Genomic DNA, 17313 nt, shown 5'->3' with positions numbered 1-17313 from the left:
ACCTTAAGGGTAACCTAGGGTCTTGCTAATTCTCAGCTGCTGTGCAACAGCCAAACCACAGCAAACTTGTATCTCCTCTGCTGAGATGGCTCTTAGTGATACTGGCTCTTAGTGATTGATGAGGAACAGTCATGTTATAGTCAAAAGGAAACTGAAGTGGGATGAAAGTGACGGTGATATTTATTCCCTGTTAATAATAGGTCTACTTGGTGAGAAAGTAAGGTTAAGGGAATGTCTTGAAGTTCCCTTGTTTTAACGTGCAGGCACCTCTGTTTTGACACGGCAAGTATTAAAGAAAAGATAGATAAAAACACCAAATAATTATGGCTTAGGAATCTCAGTTTTGTTAAACAGGCATTTTAATTTTACTATGAAAAAATAGTAAAAATACCAAATAGAGTTATAGTATTGAACAGTTAACTGCCTCAAACCTCAACCAGTCAACTTTTTCATCATTCCTATGATTTTTCCAAATTTGTGAGTGACATCTAGAATGTGAGTCATTTACACTACAGTTTAGCAGTACGATACCTGTTAATTAATGGTCCATTCCCATTTACTTTTCAAGAAATATATAATGAACATATAATTTGCTGTCCTGGAAGATGTTTCCTGATTCCCACAAGTTGAATTAAATGGTGCAAAAAGTTTCGAACCATAATTTCCACTTGTGTCTCTAGGACCTTGTATTGCAGATAATCATGAAGAAGCCCCTGTGTTGACTTGTTTCCTCATGCACCTTTCAAAAATATGAATATTTGAAACCATACCTGAAAATAAAGTATCCAGATAATTTTCTATTTTACAAATTAAAAACAATCAGTTCCCTTATATAAGAAATTATTATCTGGGGTGATGACTAGATCAGAGCAGTTCAGGTGCAGCAAGGAGAAATGTCTTCAACTGAATTTAGGAGCACTATCCATAGGCAAAGGGTGGCATGGTGGTGTAGTGCTAAGCATTACTGCCTTGCAGTGATGCTACCCTGAGTTCAATTCTGGACCCATGGAGTTTGTATGTTTTCTCTTTGTTTGCATGGCTTTCTTCCAGGTTCTGGTTTCTTCCTACAGTCCAAAGACACACTGGTAGTTAATTGGCTTCTGTGAAAAATAGCCTAGTTAGATTTTGTGCATGTTGGTATCTGTGTGAGCCCTGCAATGTACTGGCATCCCACCCAGGATGTATTCTACCTTGCACCTGTTGCTTGCTGAGATAGGCTTCAGCTTCCCTGTCACTCTGTATTGGATAAAGCAGTTATAAAATGGAAGGATGGATTCATAGGCCAGATTGTGCAAACCCAGTGAGGAATTCAGTCCGAAAATGGAATTTACTCTACTCTTGCAAACAGTGCAGTAGAAACTTAAATGACAAAGTAGTCAGGACCTCTGTTTTAAATCTCTTCAAATAGGGTAGCACCTCCTCCAGCTTTAGTTTCCTCCTACTGTCTCTGGTCAAAATGGTCAACTTGACCTTGGTTTGGACAGTCTGGTCCAGAGAGAAAAGTACCACTACACTTTCAATAACATCACTTAAAGCAGCAAACTAGCCTACCAAGGAAGCATCCTATCCCAGTACTGACCAGGCCCTTTACTTACCTTCTGATACAGTATCTGACAAAATCAGCCTACAAGATGGTAATACTAGCAGCTATATCACTCTGCAACTCACAACTGGAAACCCACTGAAGTTAAGCAGGTGTGAGCCTGGCCAGTAACTGGATGGAAGACCTCCTGGGAAAAACGAAGGTTGTTGCTGGAAGAGATGTTAGTGGAGCCAGTAGGAGGCACTCACCCTGTGGTCTGAGTGGGTCTTAATGACCCAGTATAGTGATGGAGATTATACTGTTATTATTATTGTAATTCTGTTATTTTAATTGTTTCTCCACACTCTTTAAGTGATGAGTCTGCCTAAACTAGGTCTGTCTCTTTCTACTTTCTTTTTCACTACCTGTATATATCATTTTACTTATAACTGTGCACGTGCCTGCTTTGTTATTATGCTATGTATTTTTATAAAAATATTAAGAACTATTAAACATTTATTGTTTTAGAAAGAAGTACAAAAACAATGTATCACTGGCTATTTAAAAGAATACCTAAGGTTCAGTTTACTCTCTTTTAGTTCAATTTCTTATTTTCAATATTGTATCTGCGTGTAACATGCTGCCACCAGCATTAATTGTCTTTTTATTGGTTCACTTTTGTGGCTCTACCCTATCTGGGTAACACGTCCAGAATGTTAAAAAATATCGAAATCCCAACCAAATATTAACTACGGTATACAGTCTTAGGCTCTTCGTCATTAAACATAATGATGAATCAAAGTCGGTTAACCTAATAGAATTCAACACTGTAAACATGCAATAATTAAATTTAACAAAATATACTTTGCTGTTATTTTTAGATAACAAATCTATGATTCTTAAATGTCAAGTTACAAACACTTGTGTATAACAAATCCCTTAAACATCCACAGGTCCAAATTGAGAAAACATCTATCCTTTATACTTTTGTAGTGTAATAAAAATGAAGTTTACTGTAATAAAATATTCAATATAATCTCTAACTGTGCTCAATAATCAAAAGCAATTGACTAAATTATATTAATGGATAAATAGCTTTATACCTCACACAGCTGAGCCGAGGACAGTCACTGAAACAGATGTTTGTTATTTAAAAAAAATCAATTTAGGAGACTGCTTCGCTCGCTAATTTTGGATCTTTCTCTTAGAAATGCTATAATTACAGATCTGTTTATGTGACCTCTCAGAAACAATACTTTTTTCCTTCTTTTTTGACACCAGCTCAAAAACATAATATACACATTTCCCAGTGCTGCAATCTAACTTCTCCTGGCCATCATCCAGTCTGTCTGATTTAAGCAATCAAGGGAAATTGGAAGGAAAGCATGAAAAACAACAAAAATATATTTCTTTTCCAAGATATGGGACCAACTAGGGTCACTTCTCCTAGCAAAAAAGCAGTTCCAGAATCATAATTTTGTAAAACACAACAGGATGAAAAAATATTACTGTAGGTTCTGAATGTAGCTTCTTTCATAGGTCAATGCTGTAAAGAAATATGCAGGATTAATAACCTCATCGACTGCGATGATGCAATCAGCAGAAAACAATTAACCCACAACAAACTGCTGCAGCATTTAGTAATGTTAACAGCCTGTAACAGAAACTACAACGGATCCAAACCAGGAGACAGGAAAATAAAAACAACAGCCATAGATAAAAGAGAGCTTATTTTGTGTAAACTTCCACATCCTGATAATTCTGTTTCAAAACATTGAATCACACATTCATAAAATAAGAGCCATGCCCACACAATAGTGCTCAGCAGTAATTCAAGGTGTTAAATATGAATAAGCTGTCTGTACTAAAAAGTAAAAACAAAAATCCCACATTTTGCTTGTTCCTGCAAATTTTCCCTGCTCAGGAAATGGGTGTAGAGGGAAAAAGAGAGGGTTGTTGCTGAAAGCATAAAGCTGCAATCAGATCTGAGGTCCTGGTGACGTGACCAATTTCCTGTGCAAGCCATCAGATCTATTTTTTTCCTAAGAGGATGTAAGCATATACGTGGGCATGTAAATATACACAGAATGCCTCCAAGACCGGGCTGAAGCCCCCCAGGAACACTCCTCTGTTCCCAGTGGCGGGTCCTGCTCAGCAAACAAAATGGCTATTTATAGGCTGTCCTCACATTGTTTGTAAATGATGTTTCCATCTGAAGGGAGGATGCAGTGGATGGAGCAATCAAGCAGCACAACATTTTTCCCTTTCTTTTGCCGTGGCTTGGCTTTGACAAGAGGGATATATCAAAAACCTCCTTGTCTATCCATCTCCAACAAAATGCTTAGTGAACACTGTAACCCCAGTGCTGTAGAAACCAAATTATTAATCCAGAGATGTACCAGATGCTGAGTTCATTTTCTTTGTGTAACGCCAAAAACATGCCTCTCCTGAACCAATGTCCACTCTTACCCTCATCTCTCTCCATCCCTCCCAAAATTTTTCCTCTTTCCACCCTCACCACGGACAACACCATATAACCGCAGTCCTTCTTAATGGCACCATGCGCACGAAGAGCAGCCATCGAACACTTCGGAAGAATGAAAAACAACAGCACAGGTGAAAAAAAAGTAATAAAGCAAAGCTGGCTTGCAACGTCTCTATTGTTTCAGTGTTGGGAGACACCAGCAGGCAGATCCTTTGCCAGCAGCACTGAGGAAGCAAGCAAACAAACAATAAAAGCAGCAGCGAAATGAGGTTAAAGCATACAGACCACCAGATTTTTGTTTCTCCTTCTCTCTATCTTCCTATTTGATTGTTTTAGGCTTTTATTTTAGCTCTATGTGCTGCTGGATAAGAATGCAGTGCCACAGAGCTTTTTCTTCTGACGCGGTGCGGAGCCCTCGTATCACATGAGAAACCACATGATGAACAGGGCTGCTTGGCTGAATTGGTCAACTAGTTTAGTGGGGGATAAAAAAAAACTCAAGTGATGCATGCTCTCTCTCTAGTGGATGAGAAAAAAATTCTCTTCTCCTCTTCTCTCTTCCCTGGCTTTTAAACCTCTGAAGAGCACAGATATGCAGAGGATGCTGTTCCACAGACATTAGCTTGATGGCAGCAATATTACTTCGGAATGTGGCACAGCATATCTACTAAAGTCTGTTTCTAAAGCAGTCTAGGAGACAACAACCTCAAGACACCCAGCACAGTGTTCTGTTTTCACAGTTTTAAGCACAATATGAAACTGCATAGTCCTCTGAGCATTACTTATAGTATATATCGCTTTGTTGTTTATATGCTGTTGCAAGATATTTGGCTTCAGGCCACATTACCTGTATTTTTATCACATGCATGTGAAGTACAGAGGCAGCTTTGTGTTTGGTCTAATAACAAAGGGCCTTGAAATCTATCAATTGCTTCTCATTTTTCAGTTAAATTTTTTTCCTTTTTAAAGTGAGTGTATATTGTAAATGTATATTGAATCCTGATATCAATTGTATTTATTTTCTTCCCCCTCATTGAGGTATTAAGCCCGTGTAAGCATACTGTGACATACTAAGAATGCAAATAGCTCTTTACAACAGCCTTCAATCCATAGTCTAATAGCATCCTTTAAGCTATACTGTTGAAGATCACTGTCAAATTTCCTAAAGCACAGACTGCCACAAAGAGGAGCTGCTTGACACGCGCAGTTTATTGTGTCTGCATTTTGTGCTTTGATGGAAGCACGTGTCAGTTAAGGCCAAGGCTCCAGTCAGTGAATACTGTCTGCTCAGAAGACATGGATATGTGTCTGTAACTATAAATGTCTACTGTTAAAATACATTAAGTGCTGGACAATAAACATACAGACATAAAAATAATTAATATATCGCATAATACTGTAAATTATGCTGTTGGATATACATAAAATTTGATAAGGGTTGTATGCACTCAAAATAGAAATAAGACAATGTATTATAATATTTAAATATATAATATTTACTTATAGTTACATTTATATAAATAATTCATAAAAAACATTTAATACTTAAACATATTCAGTACACACATCAACTGACAGTGTATGATTTAAGGATTTATTTACATTTAATAGATTGAGCATTTTATTTAATTTCTGTTAATAATTTGATAACTCTAAAATGGCAAACTATACTATACTAAACATAAATAATTAAGGATGGCATGGTGGCAGAGTTTTTAGTTGTTCAATTCTGGACCTGGGGTGTATATGTATTGTAAATCTCCCCTTTAGTATAGTATATCTCCCTTAGGGTGCTCCAGTTTCCTTCCACAGTCGAAAAACATACTGAAAGAATAATCAGCTTCTGTGAATATCGGTTTATGTGTCTGTGGCATCCCATCCGGTCTGTATCCTGCCTTGGACCCATTACTTGCCAGAATAGGCTACAGCACCCTCTGTTTTGAAAAAAGCAGAAAATGGATTGATAATTAATTGTATATATTAAAAAATAAATTAATGGAAAAAGAGTACCACAATCCAAAATATGTGAGTTAAAAATTTAATTTTATGATCAATCCAATCTGATGAAAATGAAGCATTTGTGTCTTACCAAAAGTTTGGTTCTAGAACGATCATATTCCCACATTCTCTGAAATTAGTCACCAAGCTCTCAGACTGGGCTTTAGTACTTCTCTCTGTAACTGGATCCTGGACGTCCTGATGGGCAGACCTCAATCAGTGAGAAGAGGCAACAAAATCTCCTCCACTCTGAACCTCAACACAGGCCCCTGTGCTCAGGCCCCTCCTCTACTCCCTGTTCACCCACGATTGTCTCACTAGACACAGCTCTAACTTTATTTTTAAGTTTCCTGATGACACCACCGTTGTAGGTTTGATCACAAATAATGATGAAACAGAGCACAAGAATGAGACTGAGAACCAGGTGGTGTGGTGCCAAGACAACAACCAAAACTGGTTGCTTAGTCAGCAAAACTAAGGAGTTGGTTAAAGTCCCTGGGAGTTCACATCACCAACAACCTGACCTGGTCCCATCACATAGACAAAATAATCACGAGAGCACACACCGGAGAGTCGAGAGATCTGGTATGTCTTCACAAACACTCACAAATTTCTACAGATGCACTGTTGAAAGTATTTTCACTGGATACATTACAGCTTGGTATGACAATTGCTCAGCTCATGAACATAAAAATATTATAGAAGGTGGTCAGCAGAAGAGGCAGCTGAGACCATCACTCCCTTCCATCCAGACCATTTACAACACACGCTGCCTCAAAACAGAGAGTAATATAATCAAAGACTAATATCATCCTGGGAGTGCACTTCTTCCATCTGGCAGAACATGTAGGAATATAAAAGCCCGGACCTCTTGGTTCAAAAAAAGCTTCTGCCCCACAGCCATAAGACTCCTAAACTTCACCTCTTAAGTCCTCCTACCCCCTTTTATACCCCTCTGTTTTACATTGCACAATTCTGCCACCACTTGTATTTTGTACTAAAGTGTAAATACCGCCACTGCTAATTTTTTTACCTAGCTGCTATCTAAATGCTGGTTAAATTACTGCTGCTACTGTACCTTGTTTCTGTCTCCAAGAGTTGTGATGTCATTTGTTATGTTTTGGTGGAGGGGAGTCCCCATTACCTGTAAAGTGCTTTGAGTGGAGTGCCCAGAAAAGTGCTATATAAGTGTAAGCAATTATTATTATTATTATGTCATTTTCTATGTCGATGTTATGTCATCTTTTATGTTATCTGTTACTGTATGTCATTTGTCATGTGAAGAAAACATGCAAGTATTTAATTATACTCAGGTACATATGAGAATAAACTTGAACTGGAACTTATTAATAAACAAAATTAAATACATATAAATATCCTAAAATGATATCCACAAAAAAGGGAAAAACACTGTACACCTGCAAGTCTTTTGAACTTATATTGGCATAGCACAGCCGGGAAGTTGGGTTTTCCACAACTGACACAGTAAACAAATAGCATGATTTGGCAAGAGTCCATGCCTAATAAAATCTTGATTAAGATTTTGTGAAAGACTAATGGTAGCTTTCAACACTAATTCAGAGTTTACATTGAAGTGGCTAGTCTTTTCTCCATGGTATGCCTAGCCTAGTTAAAGGACACAATACTTTATGCTTAAGGTAAGGCTGCACTACAAGTCCTGATGCAATTTGTGTGGTTGGAGGCACACACATAACACACATCCTTATGTCTGGTGTGGCTTACCACCAGTGTCTACCCTGGTGAGTGTACATGACTCAAACTATGTACTACTAACTGACTACTGAAGCATGGGAAGCCCAGGTGAGTAGTGGTTGAGGTCACCTTCACTCCTAAATGAAATGCTGATAGTTAAAATTATGTCATTATTTTAAGCAGCAGAGCTCAACAGAAGGGCAAAGGATGTCGTTTCAGAGCCAGAGAAGAGACCCAATGGAATGCATTGCTACAGCTGGATAAGACAGCAGGGGCTCAATTCAATTAACTTTTTTTCCCTGGGAAAATGTATATTAGGACAAAAATCTATCAGCAAATTCAATTAAGATTCTTTTTGTTGTTGTGACTGGTAAGTGTTCTAGCATATGATTCCACTTCCTTGCAATTTTATTTCAGTTGTACAGAAAGAACAGATTAAACATATACATATTATTTCCTGGACACACAAATAATCTTCCTACAACTGAGAATTGAATTACAGAAGTGCATGTACTGTATATGAGTGATAGTATACCCTTGCTACTATACCATTGCATCTATATGCTAGTAAAGTTTAAAGGGACAGGTTTGAAGAATATAGATGTTATAAAAGCAGACAGTATAAATCTGAGAACTGGGTGCCATAAACATATTATTTTTCTGTGAGTATTCAGGGGTTGGTGCTCCAGACTCATAACAGTTACCTTGTGGGTTCAAATCTATGGTGGGGCACTGCTGTTGTACTCTTCAGGAAGGTATTCCATTTAAATTGCTTCAGTAAAATACCCAGCTGTATAAATGGGAAATGTAAGTCACATTGCATGAATGTGTAACTCAAATAAATACATGCTAATATTTACTTTCCCAAAAGAGGGATTTGCAGATTGTCATTAACTTTTTTTAATATTTAATTGGCCATATACCAAACAAAAAACCTGCAAAAAATATGCATTGAATCTGTTTGACATTTCCAATATTTCTTTTTTGGTCACCTGCTGCAGGAAGTCTGAGCGAAATAAGAATAATGTAAGGCATATTGGGGTCAGCATTAAAACTCCCACTACAGTTAGGCTAAAAGTATCATTTTATATGGATTCCAATACAAAAAACGAAAGAGTTTAGCATGTAAAAAGTGGATTTGAAAAACGTTGCAGTTTTGACAGTACTTGTGCGACAGCTGCCCGGCTTAGCAAAAATCGCAAATGTGGGCCAAAAGTTGTCGTCAAGGAAACAACAAACAACACTTTTCCTGCATTTCAACTGCCTCCAAAAGCACAGCAAAGGCATCAGTAAATGTCTACTTCTCATTCAAACCCAAACCCTAACCCTAGCTCGGGCACTTGTATTAAACCAATCAAAAACCTTGCCTTCACATGCTGTGTTCAAAAAGTTACCCAAATGACTCCAAACTCATCGGAAACATTTAATGTCATGCTTTAAAGCACCTTCAGTGTATCTGCACTGAATCTGCTTGACATTTCCAGTAATGCTTGTTGGGTCACCTGCAGCAGGAATTCTGCGTGAAATAAGCGTGATTTGTGGCATATCGGGGTCAGCATCACAATTCCCACTACAGTTTGACTAAAAGAATCACTTTATTTGGATTCCAATACAAAAAACGAAAGAGTTTAGCAAGTAAAAAGTGGATTTGAAAATTTTTGCATTTTTAACCATTTTTGAGCGACAGCCGCGTGGCTTAGCAAAAATTGCAAATGTGGGCCAAAAGTTGTCGTCAAGGAAACAACAAAACAACACTTTTCCTGCATTTCAACTGCTTCAAGAAGCACAGCAAAGGCATCAGTAAATGTCTACTTCTCATTCAAACCCAAACCCTAACCCTAGCTCGGGCACTTGTATTAAACCAATCAAAAACCTTGCCTTCACATGCTGTGTTCAAAAAGTTACCCAAATGACTCCAAACTCATCGGAAACATTTAATGTCATGCTTTAAAGCACCTTCAGTGTATCTGCACTGAATCTGCTTGACATTTCCAGTAATGCTTGTTGGGTCACCTGCAGCAGGAATTCTGTGTGAAATTAGCATGATTTGTGGCATATCGGGGTCAGCATCACAATTCCAACTACAGTTTGGCTAAATGTATCACTTTATTTGGATTCCAATACGAAAAAACGAAAGAGTTTAGCATGTAAAAAGTGGATTTGAAAAGTTTTGCGTTTTAACCATTTTTGAGCGACAGCCGCGAGGCTTAGCAAAAATCGCAAATGTGGGCCAAAAGGTGTCGTCAAGGAAACAACAAAACAACACTTTTCCTGCATTTCAACTGCTTCAAGAAGCACAGCAAAGGCATCAGTAAATGTCTACTTCTCATTCAAACCCAAACCCTAACCCTAGCTCGGGCACTTGTATTAAACCAATCAAAAACCTTGCCTTCACAAGCTGTGTTCAAAAAGTTACCCAAATGACTCCAAACTCATCGGAAAAATTTAATATCATGCTTTAAAGCACCTTCAGTGTATCTGCACTGAATCTGCTTAACATTTCCAGTAATGCTTGTTGGGTCTCCTGCAGTAGGAATTCTGCGTGAAATTAGCATGATTTGTGGCATATCGGGGTCAGCATCACAATTCCCACTACAGTATGGCTAAAAGTATCACTTTATTTGGATTCCAATACAAAAAACAAAAGAGTTTAGCATGTAAAAAGTGGATTTGAAAAGTTTTGCGTTTTAACCATTTTTGAGCGACAGCCGCGAGGCTTAGCAAATATCGCAAATGTGGGCCAAAAGTTGTCGTCAAGGAAACAACAAAACAACACTTTTCCTGCATTTCAACTGCTTCAAGAAGCACAGCAAAGGCATCAGTAAATGTCTACTTCTCATTCAAACCCAAACCCTAACCCTAGCTCGGGCACTTGTATTAAACCAATCAAAAACCTTGCCTTCACATGCTGTTTTCAAACAGTTACCCAAATGACTCCAAACTCATCGTAAACATTTAATGTCATGCTTTAAAGCACCTTCAGTATATCTGCACTGAATCTGCTTGACATTTCCAGTAATGCTTGTTGGGTCACCTGCAGCAGGAATTCTGCGTGAAATAAGCATGATTTGTGGCATATCGGGGTCAGCATCACAATTCCCACTACAGTATGGCTAAAAGTATCACTTTATTTGGATTCCAATACAAAAAACAAAAGAGTTTAGCATGTAAAAAGTGGATTTGAAAAGTTTTGCGTTTTAACCATTTTTGAGCGACAGCCGCGAGGCTTAGCAAATATCGCAAATGTGGGCCAAAAGTTGTCGTCAAGGAAACAACAAAACAACACTTTTCCTGCATTTCAACTGCCTCCAAAAGCACAGCAAAGGCATCAGTAAATGTCTACTTCTCATTCAAACCCAAACCCTAACCCTAGCTCGGGCACTTGTATTAAACCACTCAAAAACCTTGCCTTCACAAGCTGTGTTCAAAAAGTTACCCAAATGACTCCAAACTCATCGGAAACATTTAATGTCATGCTTTAAAGCACCTTCAGTGTATCTGCACTGAATCTGCTTGACATTTCCAGTATTTCTTGTTGGGTCACCTGCAGCTGGAGTTCTGCGTGAAATAAGCGTGATGTGTAGCATATCGGGGTCAGCCTCACAATTCCCACTACAGTTTGGCTAAAAGAATCACTTTATTTGGATTCCAATTTGAAAAACGAAAGAGTTTAACATGTAAAAAGTGGATTTGAAAATTTTTGCGTTTTAACCATTTTTGAGCGACAGCTGCGCGGCTTAGCAAAAATCGCAAATGTGGGCCAAAAGTTGTCGTAAAGGAAACAACAAAACAACACTTTTCCTGCATTTCAACTGCTTCAAGAAGCACAGCAAAGGCATCAGTAAATGTCTACTTCTCATTCAAACCCAAACCCTAACCCTAGCTCGGGCACTTGTATTAATCCACTCAAAAACCTTGCCTTCACATGCTGTGTTCAAAAAGTTACCCAAATGACTCCAAACTCATCAGAAACATTTAATGTCATGCTTTAAAGCACCCTCAGTGCATCTGCACTGAATCTGCTTGACATTTCCAGTAATGCTTGTTGGGTCACCTGCAGCAGGAATTCTGCTTGAAATAAGCATGATTTGTGGCATATCGGGGTCAGCATCACAATTCCCACTACAGTTTGGCTAAAATAATCACTTTATTTGTTTTCCAATACAAAAAATGAAAGAGTTTAGCATGTAAAAAGTGGATTTGAAAATTTTTGCATTTTAACCATTTTTGAGCGACAGCAGCGCGGCTTAGCAAAAATGGCAAATGTGGGCCAAAACTTTTTGTCACGGAAACAACAAAACAACACTTTTCCTGCATTTCAACTGCCTCCAAAAGCACAGCAAATTTGGACATTTGTCTGGCAAGACCAGACTACTCACATCTAAGTAATTGAACAGCAGTCTGTTGAGATGCTTTGGAGAGCTAAGATGCTTTTTTTTATTTACAGGTTTTTCACTTCTTAATGATGTATGCACCACTTTTGTCTGAGGAGAAATAGGACAGAGACAATAGAAAAGGGAAGAGAGCTATAGATGAATGCACAGTTTATTGTTTGACAATATTTTGGCATAAGCACATTTAGCTTACAACTAATGTACATTTACATATAAAAGTGTTAACATTTACATAATATACTTGGATCAGGATTTCACTATTTTGATAGTCCCAAATCAATATATTTATTCAAAACTTTAACTTTATTTTGCCATTGATTTAATTATTATGTACAGTGATTTTTATGTGCTCTTTACTTTTTCTATAATGTAACTCTAAACATGTTTAGGAAATAATGAAAATAGACCGCAAATGTTAGCTTGCATATAAAAAAAATCATTTTACAAAAGAGCACAAAGAAAACAGTAACTCTGATCAATTGGTTACATCTATCCTTCCTTTTGCTCTCACTCTCTCCCATATGTTAAGTCACCTTTTAAATATGCTACTGTAACACAGTCTTTAATATATCCGAGTCTACACCCAATCTCTTCTTCTGCCTTTTTTATCTCATAGATATAGTCCAGTAATTTACTCTAAGTACAGCATCTCCAATGTATTAAATCAAATATCAATTAATAGCTGATATCTTTGCAGTTTAAATACAAGAACCATTAAAGGCCACTACCAATTAGCATCAAACCAGAAACTAGTCTATAACATCAAACTTAGGCAGCCACACTATTTTATTTTAAAAATAAATAAAAGATTAGGATATTTTTATCTTCAAAAGAAATATATATTTATATTAGAGTTATCTTAATGCAGTGTCACTCGTACAGTTACAGAGACAGCATTAAAATTTAATTAATTGACATTCTATTAGATGAAGAGAATTTGATATGCTTCATTAGTTTTTAGTAATTTTATTGCACACTATGGATAGAAAGATATGTATTAGTATACTGTGAGAAGTTTACATAAATCTGAAGTAAATAGTGTTTGGAACTTACTGGCCTTTCATATTGATTGATTAAGCTATTTTAACATGCATTCCCATGCAGGCAGTATTAACCAGTTCTTTATTATCATAGATCTTTCAGACTTCTGTGGCTTTAGCTTTTCTGGCTTATACAAACCCTTTCAGTTATACTTTACAGTCAAAGACTGATTCTTTAGTCATGGTACACTATCAATAAACTTGTATCCACAAGCATGCTCAAACTCAATTAAGAAGATTCTGCAAAATCGTTAAAACTATTTTCTACAGTATGTACTGTAAGTTGGAAACCCAATATTGCAAAGATAGATTTAAAGCTTCCTTAGAGCATGGTAACCATTGTGTGTTTTAATCCAAATCAATGTTTATTGGTTTCCAGTGTAATTTCTTTTCAATAAATCATATTGTCATTTTTAGTTAAATTTTCTCAGATTCTGCAGTACATTACTGTATGTAACCAACCCTTTCCAAGTCTGTTAATACAGAATCTGATTTTTTCTAGTACAATATTTGATTTTTGTATTCTAAAATTATTTTACTTTTAACTTTTAACTTTATTCACTACAGCTATGTAGTATCTATCAGTACAGAAGAGGTGTAATTCTGAGAAGAGTAAAATGTTTTCATTCCATGTTCTTCAAAAGTAGTCATTAAAATATAGTTTAATTAAAATATACAAATGTAACAGACACTTGTGAACACTGCTATAATATGGCAAATGCAAGGCATTATTTTCTTATATTTCTGATGTGTATATACTGTATTGTGTATAAAATCTATATTTTGAACATTAGCCCAAATTGTGATTTATAATTGGTTACATATTAAGGGGAGCTAAACACTTAATTCTTCTAAATTTAAAACAAAGTGTTATGGATACTTGGATATAAATGTACTAAAAATATAAGCATTAGTCAATCTATTATTCGTATTAATTTTGCCAAAACACTATCTTCTGATCTAAGGAACAAGTACAGTAATAGGTTTATTCCATGCTGAAAAAAGAAGAAAGAAAGAAGTTTCGGCCGTGGAGCCTTCTTCAGGTGTGTACTTCTAATCTAGTCCTTCTAGTCCTTCTTCAAATCTAATACTTTTCTAGCATAGCTCCTATATTTAACTATAATACACCACAAGGAAGAACTGTACGAATGAACTGAGTTTCATCAAAATGCAACAGAATAAAAAAAATAATTGGTGCTTTACTATAGTTCTTTCAAAATATCTGTCTTTCCAAGTGAGAAATTGCAAGAGTATGCTGTTGACTGTTCAAGTTTGATATTGTCCAGGAGGGTTTATTGATGCTGGTCATCTTTTACACTCTTCAGTCAAGCTCATCCTATAATATTTCATCTGACCGCACAGCTATTCAATTGATAAAGGGTTGAAGTCACAAACTGAAATGTTCTGCAAGAAACATCTCTCCTGGCAAACTTTGAAATAATAGTTGCATAGAGGTGGCTCCAAACATCCAGTAACTTCCTTTTTATAACTATAATAATATATGAATATGCACATACTTTGTATACTGTATATAGGGATGATCTTTATTATCATACTTTTCTAGCCTTAACATAAAATAACACAGGTGTACAGCAAGATTTTTCAACATTTATTTGTGAAAATGTTATAAAAATGTATGAAAATTACTACTAGGTATATCAACATATATTTTGTATATATATTGATATATGTTGATGACTGTATGTTGATATGTATATTTAGAAATATACAATGTGGAAGTGTATTCATTGTCTATGATGATCATAATATACTGAAATATGCTGTGACTATTAGAATTATGCTGTAACATAAATTCTGTTAATTTAAACATCTAATGATTTTGGTTTTCTTGTTGTCTCACAAATGCTGAACACAGAAGCGAAACACTCAGTACTGTATTATAATGGGGAATGTCAGAGAATCATCCAAAGATCTGAGGTAAAGATTATGGATCTCAACTACAACAGTGTTATCTCAACAACTGTACTGATGGCTACAGTATAACATAATCCTTTAGACACCCCAGTTCCTACTGTGATATCCATTATCAAGATGTTGAAGGCTAATGGAATGATCATTACTCCACCAGGACATGAAAACATTATAGCAAATATGTAGTCAGATGAGTACTCACACCCAAAGGTAATGATCAGGAATCTTCAAAGACTGTAGTTCTGGCAGGATACAATATACAGTACAAAGTCTCCTAGACTACAATTAAGGCTGACCTCATGAATCTGGGGTGTGTGGAATAATTCCATGGCAACACAAAGTTCTAACGCATGAATTTGCCAAACAGTAATTGACTCTAAAGTCAAATGAAACCATGTGATGTAGTTGAATTTAATATAAGCTGAGGTTTTGAATAGTCTCACTAGCTGTATGAACAGCACAGAAAGATAATATTCAAATTGAAAAACAATGTTATCCTTTCTGAGAAGAATAGAAATTTTTTTTTGAATCAAAACTGATGTTATACCATTAGAATACTTTAGAACTGAGATTCAGATTTACCTGAATTTTAAACTAAGATCTTGTGTCTTCTGTCCTAAAGTTTAAACCTGGTCACATAAGGATTTTACAATAAGGTAAGAAAACATTAATTACACTAAATCACCAAAAGTTAGAGTATGACAAGTACTGTAACTATAAAAACCCTAGAGATTAACTAAATGACAGTTCACAAACAACTCACTGCCAGGATGTGAATAATTTTGTAAGCATTAAGCATTAGAAATATAACTATTTTTTTAGATTTGTTTCAATTTCAAATAGATTTGTTTTTTATCACTGTTGTGGTTTGACCTCATTCCTAGTGATGTCATTAAGGCAGTCCATAGGAATGGCCCATAGCATAAATGCAAGAACAGACATGCAAAAACAAAGAACAGGGAGAAAGAAGAAACATCGTTATTATTACCATCATTGAGTCTTGAGAGAGCAATCCTTTCCAATCAGATTTGAAACTAGATTCCATTAATCTGAATGCTAAAAGAGTACAAGTTGCTAAACTTTATTATATAAGAGAGCCTGTTGTCTTATGGCTCTTGAACTCATTACACCAAACATGTCTGTTTATAGGGCTACAACTGTGTTAGTGTAATTTATTGTTAAGAAGTATTTGTTTTCCTTGTTTAAGTCTAGGTCTTACTTTCACCAATTCTGTGTTGTGGGATAGCTAGAGTCTATCCTGGCAAGCAAATCCCAGATGGGACACCAGTCCATCCGAAGGCAGACACACAGACATGCACACACTTAAAGAAAACATGTGTCAGGTAATGTGATTTTGTATTCATTTAATAATCTTCTTATATTTTAATTTTAACAGCCCCATGTTTAAAACAATACTGTCAATGTAAGACATATAATGTAAGTCATGTATGACATGTAAGTCTTTACATTTTGATTTATTTGTATCAAAACATATGAATTTACTCTTGTATTTTCATGCCAAGAGTATATATAAATTTGGAGGTTACTGTATTTAATATGCACAATAATGCATAATATGCATAACTGAACATACAGTAGCTATGTTAGTTTAAGCAACTAAAACATAGTGAGCATGCTGCTGTTTATGCACTCTTCATGTAGGTCATTTTTCTGGAGTATGGTACTTAAACACTGATGTATACATTTGTCCTATTAAGGTCATATCCATTTTCTTATGGTCCTTATAATTTATAATAAATTGATTGCACTGGTTCTCATAAGACTCTTTAATTGCATTCTTGGTATAATTTTAAAAATGATAACCTTATCTTAATTAGTAGTAAGCTGCAGAAATGCCGTTAAAAGCCTCTAAGGATTAACCTCCATATTTAAGCAGAAGTCTTAAATCTTCTTTTCTTTTTAAATGTAATATATAAATATAAATCCAGATGTCTGCAGTTTGAACAGATGTAAAAAAGATGGTAACTGTAAGCATATTGAGAACAGTTGTCTAACCGTTGTTAGAATTTAACTGGTAAACACTGATGTTCCTGAGAATATTTTCTATTTTTGATATTTTTTCTTTTATCATAATTATTATATTTATATTGATTTCCCTGTTCTGTATTTAAATGTAGGGTACTTCTTAAATCAGAAAGAACTAATTCTAACCTTTTCCAACTTTGATGAAAATGTGAGACTAAGAAAGTTTACAAACACGAGTAAACC

The 17313-nt window shown here is 35.9% G+C and overlaps 1 long non-coding RNA gene across 1 annotated transcript in view; it reads right to left on the bottom strand.

Annotated features, from left to right (window-relative positions):
* Window positions 1-3239: 3239 nt before the first annotated feature.
* Window positions 3240-17313, bottom strand: part of LOC148651124 (uncharacterized) — a 242970-nt gene continuing 228896 nt past the window's right edge. Inside the window, exon 8 of the long non-coding RNA XR_015925665.1 lies at window positions 3240-5941. This is a non-coding gene — a long non-coding RNA (uncharacterized LOC148651124). The remainder of the gene's footprint in view (window positions 5942-17313) is intronic.

Source organism: Lepisosteus platostomus, chromosome 12 (assembly GCF_059453375.1).
Source record: "Lepisosteus platostomus isolate fLepPlt1 chromosome 12, fLepPlt1.hap1, whole genome shotgun sequence".
Classification (NCBI taxonomy): domain Eukaryota; kingdom Metazoa; phylum Chordata; class Actinopteri; order Semionotiformes; family Lepisosteidae; genus Lepisosteus; species Lepisosteus platostomus.
This window is presented reverse-complemented; position numbering and strand designations above follow the sequence as displayed.